We start from the raw sequence: 25,495 nt of genomic DNA on the forward strand, positions 1-25,495 counted from the left end.
CTCAACCCAGAGACAATATTAAGACTGCTGCATAATAATGACCCCCCAATGTTCCTTCTATTTTTGATGAGTGGATGCCTTTCTTAACTTTGCTTTCACTAAAATGTTATGTTGATCTTCCTTATCAGACAACATGAAAAGATCATTGAAAGTTGAAAGTGACTGGTGGAAGTTAAAATCTCAAGTATGAAATGGTGTTAGGATTAGCAGTTAATTACCAATAGGTTTTCAGAAGGTGAGCTGCAGTATTGGATGAGTACTGCAATGAAACAAGCTAACATTTCAGGTGTGGCTTTTTATTCAGATATGTTAAAAACATCTTTACAATTGAACAATACTGAAAAAATATCAGAATATAACAAGTGAGGGAACAGATGTGTGGACATTCTAGTTATGTATATAAATATGATCCATGAGAGAGAGAGAGATTTACAATGGTGCTTGATACTATTGAAAAGCTGTCTTTTACAGACAGGTGGTTGATGTGGCAATTCTCTTGTTTTAAAGGCAGGCTGTCAATGGTTGAAAATCTGTCGCCAGCAGACACTAGATTTGGGATGGATATGATTACCTTCTGATTGTTGTCGATGGGTTGCTACTACTGTACAGCTGTTAGAATCCATTGTAATTCAAAGAAGCAGGTAAAGGTAAGACAGCTATTGACAAGTGTTCCCATTTGCAAGAGTGAAATACTATGATGTGTGTTGAAAGGAAGCAAGCTGTTATGTGAGATTTACTATGCTCACGTTAATGGCATTAATGCTAAATAGCTGATGAGCTTGCATGAAGAGTAATGTGGCCTTGATCTGTAACTTAAGGAAAGATCAAAAAAAAATTTAGACTTTAAATCTGGAATTTCTATTCAATAACACATAATAAATTAATTTGATGGCAGTGGCCCTTCTAAAGGTTGCTTCTCCAAGAAATGGTGACAAATTGATATTATGGATCAAATTCTCAAGTTGATAATGAAAGTATATTCACTAAAGTGGGAATCACATAGTATCAGATTCTGGTTCTGCCCATGTGACAGGGAATAGTAGCGAAATGGTGACTCTCTTGAAATTCTGATCTGATGATAGTTTAGGATTATTATAAAATCTATCTTTCCATCTAATATATACATATTATACATATACATTCAACCAAAATATGACCAGAAGACTTATTTTACAATATATTGAGAAAGAGATGCAACTCATCCCAACAGGAAGAAAGCAAAGTGTTGCAAATGCTGGAAATCTGAAAGAGAAACACCAAATATTGGAAATTCACAAGTTAGGAAGGATTCTTACAGGGAGAAACAAGAGGCTAATGTTTCCTTCACCAGAACTGTTAAAAAATAGATTTTAACATGAATTAAGATGTAAGTAAAGGTAATGGTGGAATAAAGAAGGACATCTACCACAAGGTGGAAGGTTGATAAGATTATGGCAGCAAAAAGGGTGGTGGTTCAAGATTGGTGATGGGACAAACAGGAACAAACAATATAAAAGCAAACTGCTGGAGGAAATTATTGGACTACATAGCATCTGAGTTCTTCCAGCAGTTTGTTCTTTGCTCCAGCTTGTAGCATCTGTCAATAAAAACAAGGCATCAACAGGAGAAATTGAATCAACAGTGGAATTAACTGAAGAATAAAATACCATTTCCAAAGCCTACCAAACTCAGCACTGAGGAACCATTTCAGATAATCACTATTTCCATCAGTTTTTGTTTCAGAAGTTTATGCAATTTCTTTCAGTGATTAAGGGAAATTACTTTGTTTCTCCCTTTTATTCCTCTTCATTAGCATTTTTTTTCATCTTCCAATATCATCCCCGCGATGATACTATTTTCTGCCTTCCATATCAACATAGACCTTGCCTTGCTCAGGCTCAAAACATTTGTGGCAATCCACATAATTGTAGCGGCGAACCGTCCTCGCTTGTCACGCATATTCAGCGGGGCAACCACTGCAAAGATGGTGTCGTGGGTCCTTCTCTTCCGGTGCAGGCCAGAAGAGCACATGCGCGCTTATATCAACATGACATTAGTTCCGGAACGTGAGGGGCGGGCTGAGGACGGCCTTAAAGGCTGCAGCATGAACTTTAAAGTAAATAATTTGTGCTAAACAAGCTCACTGCTTGTTGTCTCTGATTTTTCACTGCGCTCACGCACAAGACACTCCCAACAAGTTTCCACAGAATGAAGACTCGGCAATAATGGACCCTGCTGCTGTAGGTGCTGTTGCATTAAAGCTGCTGACCTTCTGGACCACAAGGCCCCGCACTTGGTTTGGCCAAGAGGAGGCCCAGTTCCAGATCAAACAGATAACTTCTGAATCGACGAGATACTTTTATGTTGTCAGCTCGTTCGACCAGGAAGTCGCTTCACAGGTTGATGACCTCATCCAGGCGCTGCCAGATACATAGCTCTTAAAACCCTCCTCATTAGCAAGTACAGACTTCCATGGTGCAAGAGGGCCAACATTCTCTTTCACTTGGACGGCCTAGGGGATAGGACTCCATCCATCCTCATGGACAAGATCCTCACCCTGGCAGAAGGCCACAAGCACTGCCTCATGTTCAAGCAGGCGTTCCTCGAGTAGATGCCCAAAGACATTAGGCTCCTATTGTCCGAAGCAGATTTCAGTGACCCACATAGATGCTGAAAATACTACTGCTCTGAAAATCTCGACTGCTCCAAGTGCAAGACCATAGACACAGTCAATCGCATTATACAGCCACCACCCAGGATAACGCCCAAGGCCAGTACAACATATGAGCCGGCCACCCCCCTCCCGAGAACTGAATGATCCGAGCCAAAATGGTTATTCTACGATCAGCGATGTGGTGCATCGGCACGCAGGTGTTGCCAGCCATGCTCATTTCTGGGAAATGACAGACCCAACCATTACTAATGGTCATGGCATCTGGCCAAACGAATACCCTGCTCCACGAGTGCAACAGGATCATGAGCAGCAGGTTCCTCATGGACACAGGGGCAGAGATAAGCATAATTCCCCCTACATTGCTCAAGACACACACAAGACCTCATGGCCCCACCCTGCATGCAGCTGACAACACCGCCATTTAAACTTTTGGCAAGAGGCAAATTCCTATCCGTTTCGGCGAGACCACTTTCAATTGGTCATTCATGCTGGCTTCTGTGGACAAGTCTCTGTTAGGTGCAGATTTCCTGCATGCACACTCTCTACCAGTGGACCTCCTACACAAACGACTAGTCAATGCAGATACTTTCCAGATGGTACCCCTTGGCACGTCCAATGAGCCATCCACCCAGCTCACCTCCGTGGAAACTCCACACAGCCAATACAGCCGCCTCCTCTCTAGCTATCCCTCCATCCATCCTGCGCCCTCAGTTCACCGCCATCATGCCGAAGCAGTGTCCAGTGCCACATCGCGACCAAAGGCCTGCCATTGCATTCTCGAGCCCATCGTCTAGCCCCTGACAAACTCAACCTCACCAAAGAAGAGTTTAAATGCATAAAGTAACTCAGTATCGTCTGCCGTTCTGACAGCCCAAGGGCTTCACCCCTCCACTTGGCGCCCAAGTCCAACAGCAGCTGGCGACCCTGTGTAGACTATAGACACGTCAATGATGCAATGACACCAGACTGCTACCCAATCCCTCACGTCCAGGATTTCTCAGCAAACCTCCATGGTGCACAACCTTTCTCTCAGGTTGACCTGATTGTTGAATACCACCAGATCCCTGTCCACCCAGACGATGTTCAGAAGACCAATATCATCACCCCTTTCCTCATTTTCAAGTTCCTTTGCATGCTGTTTGGTTTGAAGAATGCAGCCCAAACATTCTAGCGCCTCATGGATGTAGTTGGGCTTTCCTCCTCATATACCTGACGTTATCCTGGTAGCGAGCAAGTCTCCTGAGGAGAACATCTTACATCTTCACCAGCTATTTGACCAACTTGCTGAGTTCAGCCTCAAGGGGATTGATTTTTTTGGGCCACCGAATCACCAGAGACTGCGCCATTCCTTTACCCGACAAGGTAAAGGCTATATGGCAGTTCACAAGGCCAATGACTCTGAAGGGGCTGCAGGAATTCATCGGCATGGTGAAGTTTTATAACAGGTTCTTTCCCGCAGCCACCAACATCATGTGCCTAATTTTTGCTTTAATACCGGGCTTCACAAAGGAACTCAGGTGGACAGATGAGGCGCACTCTGCAATCAAAAAGACCAAGGAGACCATGGCTAATACCATGATGCTGGTCCATCCATGCATGAATGTACCCACAGCCCTCACAATCGACGCATTCAACACAGCAGTAGGTGGTGAGCTGGAACAGTTCTTGGACAACACCTGGAGGCCCCTTGCCTTTTTCAGCTGCCACTTGCGACCACCTGAACTGAACAACACATTCAACAGAGAGCTACTAGCCCTCAACCTCACCGTCTGCCAGTTCCACTACTTTTGGGGGAGCGACCTTTTGCGGTCTACATGGACCACAAGTCATTGATGTTTGCATTCTCCAAATCTTCCAACCTGTGGTCTGCCCACCAGCAGTGACACTTATTTTACATCTCCGAGTTCACCAACTCCATCTTGGGCAAAAAGAACGTTGTTGTCGATGCACCCTCCAGGCCAACAGTTAATGCCCTGTTGCTAGGCATCAGCTACCATGAACTGGCTCATGCCCAATAAAATGATCCCGAGACAGAGAATTTCAGGATGGTGATCATGAGTCTGCAGCTCCAGGTCCTCCCACTAGACACCAATGGTGCGACTAATTTCTGTGACATCCCCGTGGGCCAACCCCAATCCCTTGTCCCCACCCAATGCCGAAGAACAGATTTCAACACGATACACAGCCTATCTCATCCCTCTATCCGGATGATGGTACGGATGATATCCTCCCGTTTCATCTGGCACAGACTACGCAAAGAGGTTACAGAGTGGGCAAAAACCTGCATGGATTGCCAGACTGCAAAGGTCCAGCGGCACACCAGGCCCTGCCTCTAACATCAACTCACAGGTTCCAGCACGTCCACCTCAACATAGTAGGCCCCTTGCCACTCTTCCAGGGATCACGTTACCTGCTCACAATGGCAAACAAGTTCACTTGATGGCCAGAGGCTGAACCCATCCCGGGCGTCACCATCGAAACATGCACCAGGCCTTTTCTCTTCGCCTGGTTCTCCCATTTTGGAGTCTCTATGCACATTACTCCCGACCAGGGGGCCCAATTCATTTCTGTCCTTTGGAATGAACTTTCCAAACTCCTGGGCACCCAGCAACATCTCACCACTGCTACTACACTCAGTCCAATGGCCTGGTCAAGTGTTTTCATCATCTCCTTAATGTCAGCACTAATGGCATGGTTCAAAAGGGCGAACTGGTTAGATGAACTATCAGGGGTCCCTGATAGCTTCACAGAGCACCTAAGGATGACCTCAAAGCTTCCCCAGCTGAATTAGTATATGGTGAGACCATTGCAGTCCCGGGCCAGTTCCACCCTTCAGCACCCGGCCAAGACACCGACACTGCCATCGTACTGGAACAACTGAGAGAAAAATTGGGCTTACTCATGCCACCACCACCTTCACGACACTGTCAACCACCCTCCAATTACCCCGCAGACATAAACTCCTGCGAATATGCCTTCGTGCGAATGGCCAGTCACAGGACGCCCCTCCAGCGTCCCTATGAGAGACCCTACAATGTGCTCCAAAGAAATGCATTCACTTTCACTCTTGACATTGGGGCAAAGAGAAACTTTTGACACTGGACCACCTCAAACCAGCCCATCTGGACATGTCAGAACCGGTAAAGGTCCCACCGCCAATCCCACAGCCACCGAAGCAGCAGATCTCACTTTGAAACCACCAGTGCTGGTTCTGGGGGAGGTTGTGTGCCAACGCACATAATTGTAGAGGTGAACTGGCCCTGCTTGTCACATGTGGACAGCGGGGCAGCCGGAACAAAGGTGGCATCGCAGACCATAAAAGCACATACACGCTTACATCAAAATGACGTCAGTTCCGGAACGTGAGGGGCTGAGGACTGTCTTAAACTTCAAAATAAATCAGTTGAGCTAAATGAGCTTACAGCTTGGTGTCTCAGTTTTTTCACTGCGCTCCTGCACAACAAACCACAATATATCTTTACCTCCTACGGATGCTTCAAGACCTGCTGAGTTCCTCCAGTGTTTCTGTGTTTTCACTTAGATCTTGCCTTTGTGATTCCATTCCCTTATTTTTTTTCTCTGCCTCTTCAACCTGTTACCCAGTTCTGATGAAAGGCCAAAGACATCAACTGTGAAATCTGATTGGGGGGGGGGGGGGGAGGGGTGTGGCCATGCTGGATGGCTGAGCTCTCTGAGAAAAGTTAATAAAAGATGACCAAAAAGTGGTTTTGATAGATTTTTTTTGACTGGAATAAATGTGGATATACCTTCTGAAAAAAACTGTTGAAGGATGACTGGAAAATCGCATGGAAAAAAACCAAGATCAATGATGGAAAAAAACTCTGGCATCACCAGCCATTTCAATGGACAATGTGGGTGGATATGTTTCCTCTTCCCAAAGAACATTGGATCTGGAAACTCTGTTACAAGAATTCAGAGGTCTGGGACAATGTTTCACCAATGTGGGGATTGCTACTAAAAAGTTTACCATTTCAGTGAAAGAGGTGGGTGAAGACATTAGCAATTTAACTAGATGAATGGATAGTGCTGAGAGAGATCTCGGCAAACATGACAAACAAATTGAAGAATTGCAAAAGTAAGCCGAGAAATGGGCGACAAGTAAGCAACTTCTTCTGGACAAACTGGATCACATGGAGAACTTCAGTCAGAGGAACAATGTGAAAATAGTCGGCCTGAGGGAAGGTGCAGAAGGCAGAGATGCTGTGAAATACTTTGAGACTTGGATTCCTCAAGTTCTTCGCACCAAAGAACTCAATGAACGTGTCCATTTTGAACGTGGTCACCGAACTCTTGGACTGATGAGAATGGGTGAAGCCCGCCCTCGACCCATTTTGGTGAGATTGCTGAGCTTCAAGGATGGGGAGATGATCCTGAGAGTTGCTTATGTAAATACACAGAATTCTCATTCCCCGATAAAGTGGAACAATGCAGAGATCATATTTTTTTCAGGACTTCAGCAACACGGTAATTCAGAAAAGAAGAGAGTTCGACTCAGTCAAGAGGCAGCTTACGTGATGTTGTACCCAGTGATGTTGAGAGTGGAAATCTCTGAAGGCAACAGAAGATACTTCAAACTGAAAGAGGAGGTGTTAGAAGGAAAAGAAAAGGAAGACAGACACAAGAAAGATTGACTGTCAAAAGAATGGTGTAAATAAGATATTTTAAAGTTTGTTTTAGTGAAGGTCATCTTAAATTTATTAAGAAATGTCAAAATTTTATCCTATCTACACTTCTCGGGGAGCTCAAAAAAGTAGAAAGAAGGTACTGAGGTAACAATATGGTTCAACTCTGGTTTAAGCAGGGGAGTTTAGTTTTCAAGATGGTGCTTTAGGGTGGGGTTCTTCTTTTTCCTCATCCCTGGATGCTTTCACAGGTTTTTTTTAATTTTATGGGCCTCAGGGACTTACTGTCTATGTCACAGTCAGAGTGGAGGTTGCATAATTTTTTGCGTGAGGGTAAAGATAATGAAAGTGTTTACATATTTATTTATTTGAACAGCATTTCTATGGATAAGACTTTGATGTTTATAAGTTTTAATGTTAATGATTTGAATGGGAGTCAAAAGGAAAATAATATCTACATATTAAAAAAAAAGATAAAAGCTGATGTGGTGTTTCTCCAAGAAACACAGCCTATTAAAACAGAACATGATAAACAAGTGGTTATGGCATAGGGGTGGGGGGCAGGTCTTTTCTTCATCATTTAATTCAAGAGCAGTGGGAATGGCAATCCTGATTATTAAAAATTTTCCGATTACCATAGAAAATATTTCTGTGGACCAAGCGGGTAGATATGTAATGATAAATGGCAAACTTTTTTCAGAATCTTGGACATTGATGAATATCTATGACCCAAATTATGATGATGAGACCTTTATGAAGGATGTGTTTCTAAAAATGGCAGAGGGAAGGCAAAATATACGGATTGGTGGAGACTTTAATTTTTGTTTAGATCTAATTCTCGATAAATCTGCAAAAATGGTAACAAGAGCTAAGGCAGCTAAGTTGACTCTTTCATATATGAAAAACTTAAATTTGATGGATGTGTTGAGGCAGTCCAATCCAAAGGAAAGATATTACTTGTTTTATTGAAAAAGATATGATCCACATACATGAATAGACTTGTTTTTATTATCATCGAGTTTGAAGGACAGAGTAGTAGAAATTGAATACTTACCCAGGATTCATTTGGATCATTCACCACTAACTTTAGTCATACAAATATCAGAGAAACAGGAAAACAAATATAGGTAACGATTGAATCCGATGTTGCTAAAAACTGAGGATTTTAGACAATTTATAAGATGGCAGATTGAATTTTTTGTGAAACAAATTTGGGATCGACAGATAATAGTTTTTTTTTTAAATATGGGATTCATTAAAGGCATACCTAAGAGGACAAATGATTTCATTTACAAACAAAATTATAAGAGAATTTAATGTAGAAATAAATAAACTGGAGAAAGAAATAGGTGAATTAGAAAAAGAATATCAGAGAACAGGGGAACAGAATAAATATAGAATAATTGAAAATAAGAAAATTCAATACTTTATTTTGCAAACAGAGATGACAATATTAAACACAAAACAGAAATACTACAAATTTGGAGACAAGGTACATAAAGTACTGGCATGGCAAGTTAAGGCTGAAGAATCAGCAAGAGCTATAAATACTATACATAAGGAAAATGATACAGTTACCTATAATCAGAAAGAGATAAATTAAATATTTAAACGACATTATAAAAATTTATACAAATCTGACTCGCCGGGAGACAAGGCTGAAATAGAGAAATTCCTGGATGGTGTGGAACTCCTGAAGTTGAATGATAAGGACAGACAGGAGTTAGATTTACATTTTACTAGGGAGGAAATAGAAAGAGCATTAGGAAACCTTCAGGCTAACAAAGCTCCAAGCGAGGCTAGATTCCTGGCTGAGCTTTATAAAGAACTTCAGGATTTGCTAATGCCTTTATTCATGGATGTATTAGAGCGAACAGTAGAAACTCATACATTGCCAGATTCCTTCTCAATGGCAATAATTACTGTACTGTCAAAAAAGAATAGAGACTCTATGAAAACAAATTCTTACCCACCAATATCTCTTTTAAATGCAGACTACAAAATAATAGCAAAAGCACAGGCTGGGACAGTATTTACCTAAATTAATACATACAGATCAAATGGGATTTGTTAAGAGTAGACAAGCATCAAATAACCTGGTGCAATTATTTAACATAATACATTTAGCTCATTCAAGGAAGGACCCCAATATAGTAGTATCACTAGAAGCAGAAAAAGCATTCGATAGACTCAAATGGCAGTTTTTGTTTAAAACATTGGAAAGATGGGCAGCAGTTCTGGTAGTGAATATATTGGAACAATCTTGGGCTGAATCGTATAAAGATGGGGTAACTTCGATTATCAATGCGAGATATGGTTTGGTGCAATATAATTTTTTACATCAATTATATTTGACTCTGCAAAGATTACTCAAATCAAAACCAAAACTATCAGACAGATGTTGTTGATGTGAAATAGAGGAAGGAACATTTCTTCATTCAGTGTGGTCAATTTCTTTCTGGCAATAAGTGTCAGAAGTCTTAACAAAGATCACTGTAGTTAATTTTCCTGATAACCTGAAATTATATTTATTGGGGAATTTTATAGATATTAGTAATCATTCCGCAAAGCAGGACGTCAAGCGCTGAAGAGCTGGCTCTGAATGGGCAACTAAAGCGGCATCGTCTGCAAAGAGTAGTTCACGGACAAGTTTCTCTTGTGTCTTGGTGTGAGCTTGCAGGCGCCTCAGATTGAAGAGACTGCCATCCGTGCGGTACCGGATGTAAACAGCGTCTTCATTGTTGGGGTCTTTCATGGCTTGGTTCAGCATCATGCTGAAGAAGATTGAAAAGAGGGTTGGTGCGAGAACACAGCCTTGCTTCACGCCATTGTTAATGGAGAAGGGTTCAGAGAGCTCATTGCTGTATCTGACCCGACCTTGTTGGTTTTCGTGCAGTTGGATAATCATGTTGAGGAACTTTGGGGGACATCCGATGCGCTCTAGTATTTGCCAAAGCCCTTTCCTGCTCACGGTGTCGAAGGCTTTGGTGAGGTCAACAAAGGTGATGTAGAGACCTTTGTTTTGTTCTCTGCACTTTTCTTGGAGCTGTCTAGGGCAAAGACCATGTCAGTAGTTCCTCTGTTTGCGCGAAAGCCGCACTGTGATTCTGGGAGAATATTCTCGGCGACACTAGGTATTATTCTATTTAGTAGAATCCTAGCGAAGATTTTGCCTGCAATGGAGAGCAGCGTGATTCCCCTGTAGTTTGAGCAGTCTGATTTCTCGCCTTTGTTTTTGTACAGGGTGATGATGGTGGCATCACGAAGATCCTGAGGCAGTTTACCTTGGTCCCAACAAAGCTTGAAAAACTCATGCAGTTTGGCATGCAGAGTTTTGCTGCCAGCCTTCCAGACTTCTGGGGGGATTCCATCCATACCTGCTGCTTTGCCACTTTTCAGTTGTTCGATGTTTGGCCTGGAAGTCAGCCTGAAGAAAACTGAGGTCCTCCATCAGCCAGCTCCCCACCATGACTACCAGCCCCCCCCACATCTCCATCGGGCACACAAAACTCAAAACGGTCAACCAGTTTACCTATCTTGGCTGCACCATTTCATCAGATGCAAGGATCGACAATGAGATAGACAACAGACTTGCCAAGGCAAATAGCACCTTTGGAAGACTACACAAAAGAGTCTGGAAAAACAACCAACTGAAAAACCTCACAAAGATAAGCGTATACAGAGCCGTTGTCATACCCACACTCCTGTTCGGCTCCGAATCATGGGTCCTCTACCGGCATCACCTACGGCTCCTAGAACGCTTCCACCAGCGTTGTCTCCGCTCCATCCTCAACATCCATTGGAGCGCTTACATCCCTAACGTCGAAGTACTCGAGATGGCAGAGGTCGACAGCATCGAGTCCACGCTGCTGAAGATCCAGCTGCGCTGGATGGGTCACGTCTCCAGAATGGAGGACCATCGCCTTCCCAAGATCGTGTTATATGGCGAGCTCTCCACTGGCCACCGTGACAGAGGTGCACCAAAGAAAAGGTACAAGGACTGCCTAAAGAAATCTCTTGATGCCTGCCACATTGACCACCGCCAGTGGGCTGATAACGCCTCAAACCGTGCATCTTGGCGCCTCACAGTTTGGCGGGCAGCAACCTCCTTTGAAGAAGACCGCAGAGCCCACCTCACTGACAAAAGGCAAAGGAGGAAAAACCCAACACCCAACCCCAACCAACCAATTTTCCCCTGCAACCGCTGCAATCGTGTCTGCCTGTCCCGCATCGGACTTGTCAGCCACAAACGAGCCTGCAGCTGACGTGGACTTTTTACCCCCTCCATAAATCTTCGTCCGCGAAGCCAAGCCAAAGAAAGAAAAAAAAAAGTAATCATAGAGTATCATAGAGTATCATAGAGTATCAAACATTGTTTACCAAGATTGCACTGGTGATAGCCAAGAAATGTGTGGCAGTCACATGGAAGTCAAATACACCTATCTCTTTGGCAAGATGAATATCAGAAATGGACAGTTTTCATATGGAATAGATCACTTATAATTTGTGAAACAAACATGATACATTCCTCAAGATATGAAAACCATATTTGAATTATATTGGTGCACAAGGGTAATATTGTTGTTGTAAATTCATGATCTTCCTTTGATTTTATACTATTTTTTTGAAATGAGCCCAGAGGACCCGAAAACCCAGCAGCAATAGATATTCACTAAGACAAATGGTTACTTAAACAAAAGTTGCTTTTAATTATCTTTAAACATGAAAACAGAATAACCCTTTAACTTATCACTATTAACTTAACTAACCTAACTTGACCCCCTTCTAAGCACATGTATGTGTAATGTGTGTGTAAGTTTAGTAAAGTTATTTGAATCACAGTCCAATCTCACTTCTCATTCCTCCAAGTTTACTGGTTGCAGGCAATTCTTATTCTGTGCACAATATGAAGTTCACCAGGCTTTGGTGCTTGAAAGGTAAATGGTTACCACTCAAAAAGTTTCTTGTTAGTTTTCAGAGAGAAATTTGTTGTTCTTGGACACCCACAACTGATTCCTTGTAACTAGCCACTTCAGTGTCTTGCCGAAGAAACTTGCCACATCAGAGTTCTCCAGATGATAACCTCTTTCTTTCAGATCACCACAGAGTTCCTTTTTGTTTCTCTTATTTCAAGTGAAACATTAGGCAACCAGTCCTCTCCTCTTGCATGAACCACAAGGGCTTTGACCAGGCTGAATTAAGCAGTCACAACCCATCTTCAAAATGGTGTTTTCCACAAGTTTGCCAGCTTGTCCTGTTCCAGTCCCAGCTGCTGCTGTTGACTGTAAAACTGCAGAACTGAATTCCCCCCCACCTCTCTCTCTCAGAGAGAACACCTGTTTTACTCTCTCTGCTTGCAAAACCACATGACCCTCTTAGAACAGCAAGTTCCATTCCAGACAGCCTTTGGCTCAGATGAGTTCTTTCATCTGTTGTCTCTTTTTAAACAACAATCCATTAGTAGCATCTCTTGGGCACTCTCTAAAGCTTTTACAAAGGCTCTTGTTCCGGCCTGTCTAGCATGAGCAGAGCTCTAGTATTGTAAATAAGTGTTTGTATGTGACATACACTTTAAAAAAAACCTGCCATAAATTTCTCCCAAAAACATATCTATATACAATTCAAACACAATGTAATCTGTCACATTTTTTAGACTGTAAGCTCCGGTGGTGGATGGAAAGACCCTGTATCCATTTATCCTGTTTAAGTTAAGGGGAGAGGTGATAGCGGGGGGAGGGGGGCTTGAATGTTTATTGCTTGGAAAGTTTATTTTTTGGTTGAATTTTGTTACAAATATTTATAAAAATGTGAATTTTTTATTTTGTATGTAAGTGGCATATAGACTATTTTACTATATTTATGTAAAAAATGTATATTTGATTTATATTTGAAAATCAAAATAACATATTCAAAAAACATGTGAAATCTGATATTCTTTCTCCACAGATGCTGCCTTTCTATTGAGTTATTAGTAGCATTTTCTGTTATTTTTATCATAGATTTCCAGAGGAGCTCAATTTTTTATAAACAAAGAGTATCTCTTTTTATTTAAACAATTAAGAAAGGTAAAAATATTCAACTAACTTTGTTTCTTTCTTCTCATATGGAGTCTTAATTACTTTTTGAAACCCCCATTGTATTGCATCCATTGGATGTAGCTCATAGGCAGATAATTCACCTAGCAGTGAATAGTTCATATCCAATTAAGAATGAAATAAAATTAAAATCTATTATACTCTGAATAAACGTGTACTTCAGGGCATTTTAGCTATTGTAATTGAATGTGGCTTTGTTTGACATTTAACAGAAGTGCAAATAATGCAGAATGAAAATTATAAATGTGTTTTTTTTTTAAGAAACACTGTTAACTCTCCTGCTGGCTCAATGTCAGTTCTGAAACTAAGCCAAGAATGATAGAGGTCCCTAGTCCAAACTAAGTTAATGATCTTAATAGCTTGATACTTGATAGCTGATTCAACTCAGCAAGGGTTCTTTAATATTATCATCCAAATCCATAACTTATATAGTCTTAGAACCCACCAACTGGAAGTTCCACTCTGGAACATGCATCATCAAGGTTTGATCATTCATGTTGTGCTTTCACCATTAATGTGTCAAAGTACTGGATCTCATTACAGAGTAATTCATTACAGAGACTGCAGATGGTCAAGAAGATGGTTCACTTCATCAACTCAAGAGCCATTAATAATTATACAATGAGTGAAATCATTGCTGGTGTCACTTATATCCAACAAATGAGTAAAAATACCATGAAACATCTGACAGGATTCCTGACTATTGCTCCTTAACATTTACAAGAACTTGTGGAGTATATTAAGGTTTCCCACTTCTGGAATTTTGAAAAGATAATGGGTTTTGATGGACTGCCACTTGCTTGATGATAGTAGAACCAATACCAAATCTCAAAGGTCTGCACTTCAGTAGCACGAATACTACATAATTCATATGAGAACTAGAAGCAAGAGTAGCCCATACCATTCTTTCAATGAATATATGGCTTGTATAATGCCTGGCAAATGATTTTAATTCCCAGTGACATTCATACTTTCAAATGCAGCATGGTTAGAGCAGGAGTTACCACAATGCCATTACAGCACCAGCTCGAATTCGGCATTGTCCATAAGGAATTTATATGTTGTCCCCTGACCTGCATGGGTTGTCATTGATATTCCTGTTTCCACCCACCCTCCAAAAATGTTCTTGTTTAGTAGGTTAATTAGGTGTGATTTAGAGTACTCGAGATGGCAGAGGTCGACAGCATCGAGTCCACGCTGCTGAAGATCCAGCTGCGCTGGATGGGTCACGTCTCCAGAATGGAGGACCATCGCCTTCCCAAGATCGTGTTATATGGCGAGCTCTCCACTGGCCACCGTGACAGAGGTGCACCAAAGAAAAGGTACAAGGACTGCCTAAAGAAATCTCTTGGTGCCTGCCACATTGACCACCGCCAGTGGGCTGATAACGCCTCAAACCGTGCATCTTGGCGCCTCACAGTTTGGCGGGCAGCAACCTACTTTGAAGAAGACCGCAGAGCCCACCTCACTGACAAAAGGCAAAGGAGGAAAAACCCAACACCCAACCCCAACCAACCAATTTTCCCCTGCAACCGCTGCAATCGTGTCTGCCTGTCCCGCATCGGACTTGTCAGCCACAAACGAGCCTGCAGCTGACGTGGACTTTTTTACCCCCTCCATAAATCTTCGTCCGCGAAGCCAAGCCAAAGAAAGAAAGAGAGGCACTGGTGTCAATGGCTAGTATCAGCTTCTTCTATGTGAAGTGGAAAATCAAGAAATACCCAGTCAAATGTGATGCCAAAGGTGGTAATGGTTTATGTTTATCACAAGTGATGTTATGTCTTGATATACACAGAGAGAAAAAAAATCATCCATTAAGTTTGATGGGATGGTAAGTCTATAAATAAGACCTTGTATAATTCCAAAATTTAGGAATAGCACAGAAGCATCAATTATTTATAGGCTAAAGGCATGATGTTGTCAGAATAGACCACATCATGACCTACAGGAAATGGAAGCTCTCTGGACCCAATATATCAGCAGGCACTGAATTTAACATCAGATGCCTCTTTTCATTTGCAGTGTGAATTTGCATATCACAAATAACATATCACATGTTAAAGGCCTTTTCATTGCTGAAAGGCAGATCAACAAGCAACGGTAGGAGTTATATCTGTCAGTGAAGGTAAAGGTATCATCATGATGTTTCTCTTTTTCTCAGCATGAGAGGCAATTAAGTTGTGTAATTAAAGAATACAATTACTTTGTTGTTGATATGTTCGATGTACCACCAGTTGGAGTGTCTCGTTGTAGCCCTTGGAGTCATCCAGCATGGAACAGGCACTTCAGCCCAACTCAATGATGTTGACTAAGTTGGCAGTCTGGGCTAGACCCACTTGTCTGCATATCTTTCAAAACCTTCCTATCCATATTTCCAAATATTGTAATTGTAACTGCGTCCAATGCTTCTCTTGGCAGCTTGTTCCAGATACTGACTACGTTTTGAGTAAAAATATTGCTACTCAGGCTCCTCTTAAATCTCTCCCCTCTATCCTTGTACTTGTGTTCTCTCACCCTAGAATCACCTACCCTGAAAAAAGACTGAGAGCATTCACTTTATCCATGCCCCTCTTAATCTTTAAACATCCATAAGGTCACCCCTCATCCCCCTACATTCTGGGGAACAATGACCCAGCTAATCCAACCTCTTACTGAAACTCAAGCACTCCAGTCCCAGCAGCATCCTCGTGAATTTCATCTGCACTCCTTCCAGATTATTGATATCCTTCCTATATCTGGGAAAGCAAAATGATTAGCCTAGGAGCAGCACAGTTAATGTAGTGGTTAGCGCCACACTATTACAGTCCCAGCAACATGGTTTGGATCCATCACTGTCTGTAAGGAGTTGTTTGTTCTCCTCGTGTCTGCATGGGTTTTCCCAGATGCTCTTTTTTCTGCCACCCTCCAAAAATGCACAGAGTTTACAGATTAATTTGGATGGCAAAGACTGGCAGGACTTGTTACCATGTTATATCTTTAAATTTAAAAACGACATATGTGTGGTGTCACCAACACTTTGCACAGGTGAACATGTGGACCCAATCTTTATAGTTAATACTTCACCTAATGAAAGTGAATGTGCCAAACAACCTCTTCATCATCTGGGTCGCCACTTTTGTAGAATAATGCAGTTGTTTTCCACACTTCCTCTGTTCAACAACTCTCGCCATGGCCCAGCCATTCACTGTATTAGTTGAAGACTGATTTCACTTACCAAAGAGCAGCACCTCACACAGTTACATTTCATGCACATTCCCATCTAATTCTGTTGTAATCTTGAATAGCTTTCATCACTGACCACGTCATGACAAATTTTGGTGTCATCTGCAAATGTACTAACTGTATAAAATACAAAAGCCCATCATGAAGTGAACATACCATCTTGTTTTTAAGCTCTTGAAGTCCTGCAGATATTGTGGTAAGTGGTTACCACTATTCCCCCCACAAAAAAAACTGCTCAAAAATATATTATCGTTCATAATTTAAAAAATCAGCAAAAATGACATGGAAAATGCTGAAAATGGCCAGCAGTTTTAGAAAGAGAAATAGTTAACATTTTAGGTCAAAGACCTACATCTGAGCTAGAAAAATGAGCAAACAAGTTAATTTTAGATTGCAGAAAGGATGAGTTCAAATTAAAGTTTATTGCCAGAGTAAATGTATGACATTGCATACAACCCTGAGATTCTTTTTATGTGGGCCAGGTACAATTTCTAATCACCAGTAATGGTAAACTATACTCAAAAAATAAATAAATGTAAACACTGTGCAAATGCAGATATATAAATATACTGTAATGAATAATTAGAAATATATGAGTCCTTAAATGAGTTTGTTGGGTGTCTGATATTGAAGGGTAGCATCTATTCCTCAACCTAGTGGTACATGCCTTGTGCCATTTGAACTTCATTCCTGACGGCAGCAGCGAGGACAGAGAATGTCTGGGGTAGGTCCTTGTTGAATGCTGCTGTTTTCTGAAGGCAATGTTCCATACAGATATTCTCGATGGTGGGGAGAGTTTTTCCTGTGGTGTACTTGGCTGTCCACTAGATTTTGTAGGATTTTTTGCTCGAAGATATTGACCCCACATCAGGCCATGATGCAGCTGGTCAGCACACCTTCCACCTCTGGCATCGCTAGTGGGTTGGACTGCACCAGGTGACACCCTCAAAGAAGTGACACCAAGATGAATCAAGTGGTTTTGTCTGCATGCGCTACAAGGTCAGCTTTGCAGCCCCACCCCCCAACACCCAGTCAGCACTGCCGCTGTCACCCTGGGGTGGGGGTGATACCATGAGTTACCACACTGGATGATACCGACCCTAGTGATGCCACTGCTTTCCACTACATTTCTTTACAAGTTTGCCAAGGTTTCTGATGTCATACCAATCCTTTGTAAGCTCCTTAACATTTGTGCTCTTTCACAATGGCATTAATATGACGGGATCAGGAAAGATCCTCGAAGATAGCAACTCCCAGGAATATAAATTTGCTCACCCTCTCTAATTCTAATCTATCACTGGATTGTCTACTTCTAGTTTTCCTTTCCTAAAGTCTACAATTAGCTCTGTGGTTTTGGTGACATTGAGTGCAAGGTTGTTGTTAGTGCATCATTCAGCCAAATTTTCAATCTTCCTCCTGTGTGCTGATTCATTGCCCCTTTTTATACAACCCACTATCACCAGCACATTTGTCGATAGAGGTACACGATCCTTCATCCGGACATCTAAAATCCGGAAAGCTCCAAAATCCAGCAAGTGGGGAGAGACACGGCAGTGTGAGTTGGGGGGGGGGGTGGATGGAGGGGAAGAGACTGGCAGCGTGAGTTGGGGGGGTGAGGGGAAGAGACCGGCAGTGTGGCTCAGGCAGGTGGGTGAGGGGAGAGTCTGGCAGCACAACTTGGGTGGGCGGGGGGAGACACTGGCAGTGCGAGTCAGATGGGCAAGAGGGGGAAGACCGGCAGCGGGAGTCGGGCGGGCGAGGGAGGAAGACCAGCAGCACAAGTCAGGCGGGTGAAGGGGGGAAGACCGGCAGTGCGAGTCAGGTGGGCAAGTGGGTGGGGAGACCAGCAGCGCGTCGGGAGGGCAAGGGGTGGGGGAGACCGGCAGCTCGAGTTGGGCAGGCAAGGGGTGGGGAGACGGTAGCATGACTGAAAGGGGGTGGGGGTGGATACGGCAGCACAATCCAGGTGGGTTTAAATCTGGCTTTCCGAAATCTGGAAAAATCCAAAATTCGGAACACACTGTCCTCCAAGGGTTCCGGATAAAGGATCCTGTACTTATAGTTTTGTTGTCGTAATGAGCCACAAAGTCATTGGTGTAAAGCAAGTAGAGCAGAGGGCTAAGTAGGCAATCCTGTGGTCCTCCAGTGCTGATGGATATTGTGGATGAGATGTTTTTGCCTGATCTGCACTGATTCAAGTGTGGAGGAGAGGAAATCCAGGTTTCCATTTACAACTAGGGTATTAAGTTTGCTGATCGTTTTGAAGGGATGATGGTATTGAATGCTTAACTGTAGTCGATATAGAGCCTCCTAAATATATGTGTATTTGCTGTCCAGGTGTTCTGGGGCTTTGTGTAGAGCCAGTGCCATGGTATTGGCCAGAGACCTGTTGCTGCAGTAGGTAAATTGGAACGGATCCATGTTGCTGCTCAGACAGGAGCTGATATGCTTCAACACCAGCCTCTTGAAACACTTCATCACTGTGGATGTGAGTTATTTAAGCAGGTGGGTGGTTAGGAAAGGGGAATATCATGAACACAAAGGAACATGTTACATTTAGGAAATTCAGATCAGAGGTCTTAATGAGGGAAGATTATCCCCATTGTCCTCCTAAACTGCTATTTCCTCATGGCTAAAGTGTCATATCCTGACTCTGTCAATCATCTGCTCATTTACTATTTGCCCTAGGATAATCAATGGTGCATCCCAAATGCATTGGAAAGACTTTCACCTGTGAACCCAATTATAGAAAATGGAAATAATAAACTTCAAATTGACAGAAAATATTCATAATCCTTGAGTATTATTGCTTTAATAGCAGCTCCATGGCAATCCAGAGTTTTGAACATTGGAATAATTTTAGGTGCAGAATATTTGTTATCAAGAGACAGGGTTTTCTCATGACACTTCTTTCAGGGAATTGTATTCCCAAATCCCTCTGTTCTACCTCATACATGTCTGCATTAAACTCAACCTGCTCTTTTTCTGCCCATTTCACCAGCTGGTCCAGATCCCTCCTCAAGCTTTTAAAACCTTCTTCGCTGTCCACAACACCTCCAATCCTAGGGTCATCTGAAAACTTGCTGATCCAGTTTACTACATTATCATCTAGATCATTGATAAAGATGACAAACAACAATGGTCCCAGCAGACCGCTAGTCACAGGCATCCAATATGAGAAGTAATCTTCTATCACTAGTCTCTGGCTTCTCCCATCCAGCCATTGTTGAATCCAGTTCACTACTTCACCATGAATATCTAGTGTTGGAACCTTCCTGATTAATCTCTCATGCAGGTCCTTGTTAAATACCTTACTAAGATCCACGTAGACATCATCCACAGCTTTTTCTTCATCAAGTTTCCCGGTAACCTCCTCAAAAAGCTCTATAAGATTGGATAAACACAACCTACCATGCTCAAAGCCATGTTGATTATCCCTAATCAGTCCCTGGCTATCCAAATAATTGTATATCTAATCTCTTAGAACACCTTCTAATAATTTACATACAACTGACATTATAGCAGAGCAGAGAGTTTCTGAGATCAGTCTCAGATGGAATGCCAGCTGTGATATTTCATAATAATTATTTAAAAAATACACCAGTTATTGGTTTGGTTTGTTTTCTTTCAATTCCAATATCATACAATTCCCTGCTGCATGAATAATTAAATCATCAGCCTTTTTGTAACCACCCTGAATGTCCTGGAGGAACTCAGCAGGTCAACAGGTATCCATGGAAAGAAATGTACAGTTAACATTTTAGATTGCAACCCTTCATCAAGTTGCCCTAATAAGAGGGTGGGAGGGGCAAGAGGAATGTATACCGACTGGTAGTGATATGTAATTACAGATGGGAGGGAGGAGCTCCCAGTGTGGTCTTATCTACATCAAGGAGACTGGATACAGGTCGATGATCACTTAATTGGCACCTTTGCTCTGTTTCTTGTCACAGCAAGGTCGTTTACGTGGCCAGCCACTTCAATTCCACTTCCAATTCCCATAGATACATGTCTGTTCATGGCCACCCATCTAACATGACCTTTACCCACACCTTCCTCTAGTTCCCCACCCTATCCCTTCCTTTCTTCTCATTTGTCTGGCCATTTTCCTTATCGCTTCTTAGCTCATTTCTTTTCTTCCTTCATTCACCTTTATTCACCTATCACCTTCCAACCTGTGCTTCTCTTCTTTCCCTCTCCCTCCCTTATTGGTGCTACTGCCTGATTCTCAGCAGTTGGAATGAAGGGCTCTGGCCTAAAACTGTCTATTTCTTTGCACGAATGCAGCCTGACCCACTGAGTTTCTCCAGCACTTTGTGTACTGTTCAAAATTTACTGCATCTACAGACTTCTTGTTTACAATGACCTGTTTGTAGTGTTTTGTGTAGAGCAGTGGTTTTCAATTTTTTAAATTTCCACTCACATACCACCTTGAGTAATTCCTATGCCATAGGTGCTCTCTGATTAGTAAGGGATTGCTCAAGGTGCTATGTGAGTTGGAAAAAAAAAGGTTGAGCATCACTGCTCTAGACCCAATTGTTACTGAAATATTTTGCTTGAGGAAAATTGTCATTGGCCCATTTCCTTTGGAGTTATGAATCCATGCACATAACGAGTCAGTTAGGTACGATTAAAACAGTAGTTTTCATACTTTTTCTTTTCACTCACATCTTTGGCTTGGCTTCACGGATGAAGATTTATGGAGGGGTATGCCACGTCTGCTGCAGGCTCATTGGTGACTGACAAGTCCGATGCGGGACAAGCAGGCATGGTTGCAGCGGTTGTAAGGGAAAATTGGTTGGTTGGGGTTGGGTGTTGGGTTTTTCCTCCTTTGTCTTTTGTCAGTGAGGTGAGCTCTGCGGTCTTCTTCAAAGGAGGTTGCTGCCCGCCAAACTGTGAGATGCCAAGATGCACGGTTGGAGGCGATAACACTGGCGGTGTTCAATGTGGCAGGCACCAAGAGATTTCTTTAAGCAGTCCTTGTACCTCTTCTTTGGTGCATCTCTGTCTCGGTGGCCAGTGGACAGCTCGCCATATAACACGATCTTGGGAAGGCGATAGTCCTCCATTCTGGAGATATGACCCACCCAGCGCAGTTGGATCTTCAGCAGCATGGATTTGATGCTTGCGGACTCTGTCAGCTGAAGTACTTCGATGTTGGTGATGAAGTCATTCCAATGAATGTTGAGGATGGAGCGGAGACAGCACTGATGGAAGCATTCTAGGAGCCATAGGTGATGCTGGTAGAGGACCCATGATTCGGAGCCGAACAGGAGCGTGGGTATGACAACGACTCTGTACATGCTGATCTTTGTGTGTTTCTTCAGGTGGTTGTTTTTCCAGACTCTTTTGTGTAGTCTTCCAAAGGCACTATTTGCCTTGGCGAGTCTGTTGTCTCTCTCTTTGTCGATCCTTGCATCAGATTCCACCTTAACTAACCCCTTACTAATCACAGAGTACTTATGGCATAGGGAATGTTTAAGGTGGTTTGTGAGTGGAAATAAAACATTTCAAAACCACTGGTGTAGAAGTTTTTAATATTGCATGCTAACAATGTGCTTGAATACAATATTATTTACAAAATTCTCAAAAAGAACTTATATTTAACCAAGATCTATAACAAAAAATGCTCACCAAGCACACAATACTTGTGTACTCAATGTTGAATTCAACATGCTATTTTCAGAATTGACAACCATAACTGAAGGTTCCATAAAATACATTTTGACACCTTATCACTAAATTATCCATGCCACAATTTCACTATTTTTAAGTGAATCAACTTATATTTCTTGGCAGAAAATTGTGATTATCTGTGAATTGTGTTAAAGCCAATATACAAATAAATGAAAGAACTCATTGTTTACTTTAACCCTTGAGTTCTGAATCTCATTTGAAACACAGAAAGTTATGTTTCTTGTAATTAAGCCGAGGTAAATTGAGCACAGAAGGTACCAGATATGTATGACTAATTTCAATCAGAGAAGAGGATCTGATTTGACAACATTGTACCTCTTGAGAGAAGAGCTTGCCGCAAATATACTCTGGACGTGAAGAAATAAAAGTATTATAATAATGATTTAAGTGCAGGAGATTTTGTTATGATCAGAATTGTTCATATTTACATTACAACATAGCAATACATATTTTTGAATTGTCTCTATCAGAGAGTCAGCTGTAATCTATCATACTAAATATTAATGAAGTCAGTGATTTATTTGTTTTCTATAGATACCAATTTTCTGAGATTATTTTCAAAGGAGAAGAAATACTGCAACACCTTTGTTTTGCCTACGAAAACGAGTTATCATCTTATAACATTTTAGTATATCGGGGGGCATGGTAAGATGGTGTAGAAGGAAGACGTGTATTCCACCTTTTCCCAGTTGGATTACTAAATACCCAGTTTTAAAAATGTATAAAAGTGGTTAAAAAAAATATTTACAGTTGTTTAAATAACAGTGATTTATGATGGCATCATCTTCAGAAAAAATTACCATACAAAAGTGCTGAAGAGTTGAGGTCTACCTGCATAGCTGAATCCACGGAATCATCGTTGGGAGTCTCCAAGCCCCAGAGGACTCCAGCCCATTCAAGTTTGACGTTGGCGCCGATCCTGCCTCCCCAAGATGGCACCGACACTTTGGTGAGCTCAGCCGTTGCCGACCTGCATTCACGTGAAGCCATGCACGTGGGTGGCATGGCTGACAAGGGGACCCGTAAACTCGTGACCTCACTGGGTGGCCCGGGGTTGCGCAGTGTAGTGTCGGAGGACGATCCTGTGCGTCCGGTGGCATTGCCTGGCTTGCATGGGGCATCCCAGGTCTGAGAATTGCGGATAAAGTATGGGCTGTGGGGGAGCCTGAACGCCAATGTCTGAATAGGTCGGGGTACCGGTGTCGGGTGTCCAGACCTGCAGTCGTTCAGCTAAAGGATCTATGATGACTGAGGAAGAAGAGGAACTTATCTTATTGGAATTTGTCCAGGAGGAGGAGCTTGTAGTTAAAGGAGGTAGACTTCAAAAAGTGGAGGTGGAATCTGGAATGGATTCAGGGTTTACTGTTGTGGAAGGGATTGCTTGTCAAATGCACAATGTGACAAAACAAATATTAATACAGGTGAATCAAGGATTTATGGAGATGAAAAAAAAATGAATACCCTGTGTGATGAAATGTCAACTATAAAACAGGAAATGACTGTAGTTAAGAGTGATATTAATAGATGTATAAAATTAATTGATACTGTGCAAGATAATTTTAAGAAAATTGAAACAGCATTTTCTGAGTGTCAAAATCAGGTGGAACATAATAGAGAAAAAAAATGGAAAAAGTGAAGATCCTTTTGTAGATTGGGGAATTCAAAAAAGAGATTTATTGAAGAAGATTGATTAGTTGGAAAATCAAAGCCGAAGGAATAATGTGAAAGTAGTTGGTCTTCCAGAGGACATTGAAGGTTCCAATCCTATAAAAAAAAATTAAGCATTGGATCCCAGAGGTGCTGGGTAAAGAGCTTTTTCCTGAAGGCTTGGAATTGGATCGGGCTCATAGAGCTCTGAGAAGAAACCACTTTCAGGACAAGCACTGAGGGCAGTCTTGATTCGTTGTTTAAAGTACCAAGCTAGAGAAATTATTCTATGTATGACAGTACAGAAAGCACGGCAGAATAAGTCTCCATTAATGGTTCAAAATAACAGTGTGTTTTATTATGCCGATTTGAGCCAAGAGGTTATTAGAAGAAAACAACGAGAATTTAATATGGCCGAAGATGTTTTGTGGTGAAAAGGCTATAAGTTTGTTTTTCGTTATCCTGCAATTTTGAAGGATTTTATAGAAATTTTCAATCTCATTTCTTTGAGAATGATCATGATGTTTTGGTTTTTGCTAATTCTTTGCCGGAACTGTGAATGGGTGTTCTCCTCCACTGTCTCCTAAGAGGAGGGTAAATGGAAATGCAAATAATCATGAGTATAGAAAGAATGGTAAGTATGTAAAGAAAGAAGAATTGACACAAAGTCTTCTTGATGTTGAAGATCCAGAGCAGTTGTTGGGCGTGGAATCATTGGGCTGAATATATGGACTATATTTTATTGTGTTTAATTAAATAATAAATATGTATCTGGCTGGTGGGGTGGATGACAATGAAAACTTTGACAGTCATCTGCTGCTAGTGGGTTTACCACACCCAGATTTTTAGGGTATTACTACCTTTGGGTGGGTTTTGTTTGTGTTTTTCTGGTTTTTATTTTTTTTTTAGGATTTTTTTGAAGAATTATAGAGGGGAGCATTATTTTATAGTGTGTAAATACATTAGTAGTTAAAAAAAGATGTCTACATTGAATTTTACAACTTTTAATGTTCAGGGATTAAATAATCCAATTAAAAGAAAGAGAATATTGCCTTATATAAAAAAATGAAAATTGATATTGCTTTTTTACAAGAAACACATTTGACTGAAAAAGAATATTTGAAATTGAAAAGAGATTGGGTTGGTCATGTTTTTTCTTCTTCTTTTAATTCTAAGGCAAGAGGAGTTGTGATTTTGATTCATAAAAAATTACCATTTGAATTGGAATCTTCAGAGGGGTATGCTGGCAGAGTATTAGGAGTGAACTGTAAAATTTTTGCTGAATCTTGGACTTTGCTAAATCTTTATGCCCCTAATACAGATGATGAGTGGTTTATTTCAGAACCTTTTTTACTGTTAACTCAAGCTAGTGAAAATGTCTTAGTTGGTGGTGATTTTAATTGTGTTCTGGACCCTTTATTGGACAGAAATCAAAAAGTATAAGGAAATAAAAGATGGCAACACAAATTAATGCATTAATGAAAGATTTAAATTTGGTGGATATTTGGAGAAAAGTTAATCCTACAGAGAAAGATTTC

The 25,495-nt window shown here is 41.6% G+C and overlaps 1 protein-coding gene across 1 annotated transcript in view; it reads left to right on the top strand.

Annotated features, from left to right (window-relative positions):
* LOC138737700 (uncharacterized) overlaps nucleotides 1-25,495 on the top strand; it is a 59,522-nt gene that overhangs the window by 7,602 nt on the left and 26,425 nt on the right. Inside the window, exon 2 of the mRNA XM_069888298.1 lies at nucleotides 508-647. The gene's annotated coding sequence lies outside the window, so the exon portion shown is untranslated. The remainder of the gene's footprint in view (nucleotides 1-507; nucleotides 648-25,495) is intronic.

This window comes from Narcine bancroftii, chromosome 6 (assembly GCF_036971445.1).
Source record: "Narcine bancroftii isolate sNarBan1 chromosome 6, sNarBan1.hap1, whole genome shotgun sequence".
NCBI lineage: Eukaryota > Metazoa > Chordata > Chondrichthyes > Torpediniformes > Narcinidae > Narcine > Narcine bancroftii.